At 41.8% G+C, this 3,539-nt stretch overlaps 1 pseudogene; it reads left to right on the forward strand.

Annotated features, from left to right (window-relative positions):
- The first annotated feature begins 1,187 nt into the window (after positions 1 to 1,187).
- LOC109676174 (fumarylacetoacetase pseudogene) lies at positions 1,188 to 1,894 on the forward strand (annotated as a pseudogene).
- Positions 1,895 to 3,539: the final 1,645 nt, after the last annotated feature.

Raw genomic sequence — 3,539 nt, forward strand, 5'->3', positions numbered from 1 at the left:
ATGACAGCCCAATGTAGATACATGGCATAAAACAATGCAATTGACAAAACATAGCTAACAGTTTTGTACAAATCTAAAGTGGATGTCCAATGGAAGAAGAAATCATATTTCTTCAGTAAATTAGGGAAGGCTTTCTGGAGACTGTTGCATGTCATTAGGGACTTATGAAACAAATATATACTGGCCTTAGGATAAAGAGAGAAGATTTGTGTTAGAAGGACATGAAGTATAAGTAGTGACCCAAAAATGATAGCATCAGTCTGGCACAGCAAACCAGAAGTTTCTTCATATTGCTAAGACATGAAGTGCAAGATAGAGTCTCAACCTGATGCTGAGGACTTGTCACCTCTGAGAGAATAATGACTGTGGAATTTTTAATGCAAGGGGCAAAAGAGTGAGAAACTGTTAATAGAGAAAAATAAGCTAGTCTTGCAAGAAGTTGGAAAAGGCAAAGGGAAAAGGTGAAACCTTGCACTTCTCCATTTCTTAATCGTTTGTTGAAATACTTTGTCATTAAAACATTAAGAAAAACCAGCATCTCTTTTTAATTAATAATTCATTTTTTGATAGTTTTGGAGTTTGAATGCAGGGCCTTTTGAGCCACACTCCCAGCCCTTTTTGCTTTAGTATTTTTCTGATAGAGTCACATGGTATTTGCATTGGCCAACCTTGGACTGTGATCCTCCTACCTATTTCTGGGATACAGGCATACACCACCATGTCCAGCTTATTTGTTGAGATAGGAGTCTCACTAACTTTTTGCCAAGGCTGACTTCAAACTATGATTCCTCATCACTGTCTTGTGAGTAGCTGTAATTATAGGTGTGTACCACCACACTTGATCTCAATTTTTTATTAAGTGTACAAAGTAATGGGTTTCATTATGACATTTTCATACAAGTACATGATGTATTCTAATCATATTCACCACCTGATTGCCCTCTTTTGTCCATCCTACTCACTCCCGCTGGTTCCTGTTCTTCCTCCTTTTTTTTTTAGTATTATTAATTTTACTATTACTATTTTCTTATCCTTATTCTTACCCTTTTCACTAGCTCCTCTTCTCTTGTGCTACAATCCACTGTTCTCTATCCAACTATTCTTTCTGCACCTTCTCATCGACTCTCTCCCCTGTCTTCACCTCACCCTCCTTGCCTTCCCCAAACTGTTACCACAGTTTACCCACGAGCCCATTTTCGGGATGGTCCTCATGAATGACTGGAGCGCTAGAGACATCCAGCAGTGGGAATACGTCCCTCCTGGGCCTTTCCTTGGGAAGAGTTTTGGTACCACCATCTCTCCATGGGTGGTGCCCATGGATGCCCTCATGCCCTTCGCTGTGCCCAACCCAGAACAGGATCCCAGGCCCCTGCCATATCTCTGCCATGACCAGCCAGCCCTACATGTTTGACATCAACTTGTCTGTGGCCCTGAAAGGAGAAGGAATGAGCCAGGCAGCAACCATATGCAGGTCCAATTTTAAGTACATGTACTGGACCATGCTGCAGCAGCTCACGCACCACTCTGTCAATGGCTGCAACCTGCGGCCTGGGGATCTCTTGGCTTCTGGAACCATCAGTGGATCGGAGCCAGAAAGCTTTGGCTCCATGCTGGAGCTGTCCTGGAGGGGAACGAAGCCCGTAGAGCTGGGGACGACGGGACAGACCAGGACATTCCTGTTGGATGGGGATGAAGTCATCATAACAGGGCACTGCCAGGGGGACGGCTACCGCATCGGCTTTGGCCAGTGTGCCGGGAAAGTGCTGCCTGCCCTCTCGCCAGCATGAGGCGCTCTGGTCGCAGGGAAACCGTGGACCCCCACCCACCTGTGACCTGCCAGGGCCTGATGGGCATTCATGCAGCATCCAATTAAGCCACCTTGCTCTCTTACACAATTAACTATCTGCTGATTAGGCTATTGTACCAACCATAAACCCCATAGCCCTCTGCAATCCCAAACACGAGCACCCTCCACTACAATAGCAGAAATACACCCAAACACACACAAGGGCCCCAAATCCAGCAGCCCCACAACTGTTCCCCTACTCACCCCCCTCTCCCCCCTTTTATTCTTTACTAATTATCCAAGTTTCTATTTCTAGCCAAACAACCATTACACCCCCCCAACTCCCACTGCTTAGGGGTATTCTATATAATACACAATTTGTTTGGTATCGAACCTGTGACTTTGTTATTGCTGATTTATACTTCTAGGCCAGGTACAGAAACAGCACATCAACCTAGCTAACAATTAAGCCAGTTACAACACAATAATTGAATTAAGCAATTAAAACAGCCAACTAGCCAATCAAGAACATAGTTGCACACGCCAATTACAAGCATGGAGAGAAGAAGAAGGCAAGGACACTCCCCTCCTCAAAAGAACAACAATTCAATAGAGGATTAAGTGGGAAATGAAAAAAATGAATACCCAGTTCCGGATCCCAACTGAGCAATCATAAATATCATCAACGAGCTCAGCGACATCCACAAAAAATATCTTGAAGAGGAAATCATGGACAAGATCATTGAGAAACTCAAGAAGAAGCTACAAGACATGGTCAAACAGAATGAACTGGATGAACTCAAGAAATATCAAGACATCACAAATCAAAATCTTGAGATGACACAGAAACAACTAATAAACTCAGAGAGCACTTCAACAAGCACCAAAGTGAAACAAAGGAGACTGGAAAAAAAGAGGGACATGTGAAATAAAGAATAAAACACAAAATATGAAAGAGGAGTTGAACAAAGACATGGAAAATCTCAGAAAAAAAGTGCCAATCAGAAATCCTGGAAGTAAAAAGTCCCTTTAGTCAAATAAAAATGCAGTGGAAGGTCACTCCAGCAAACTAGAACAAGTGTAAAACAGAATCTCAGCACTCAAAGGTAAAATAGATATTAAAGAAAAAAACAGAAGAACTCTTAGTCAAGCAATTCAAGAGCTGTGAAAGAAATATACAAGAACTCAGTGACTCCATCAAATGATCAAACCTGAGAATCATGGGCATCAATGATAAGAGGTGACAGGCAAAGGGATCTGTAATATAATCAACAAACTAATAGAAAATTTCCCAAATCTCAAGAAGGAGTTGCCCAATCAGCTACAGAAAGCCTCCAGGACACCAGGCAGACTTGACGAAAATAGAAACTCTCTGTGGCATATTATCATTAAAACAGCTAGTACAGAGAACAGAGAGAGAATATTGAAGGGTGTAAGAGAGAAAATGCAAACAACATAAAGGTAATCCCATCAAGGTAACATCAGATTTCTCAACAGAAACATTAAGAGGAAGAAAGACATGGAGTGAGGTATTTCTAGCCCAGAAAGAAAATAATTTCAGTCCTAGGTTACTCTACCCAACAAAACTATCATTCAAAATTGATGGAGGAATAAAAGTCTTCCACAACAAACAGAAACTAAAACAATATATGACCTCTAAGCCACAACTACAGAAGATTCTGCAAGGAATTCTACACACAGAAAATGAGAGTAATAAAACCATGAAAGGATGTGAAGTTTTAAACTGCAGAAG

The sequence above is a fragment of the Castor canadensis genome, chromosome 2, assembly GCF_047511655.1.
Source record: "Castor canadensis chromosome 2, mCasCan1.hap1v2, whole genome shotgun sequence".
NCBI classification, from domain to species: domain Eukaryota; kingdom Metazoa; phylum Chordata; class Mammalia; order Rodentia; family Castoridae; genus Castor; species Castor canadensis.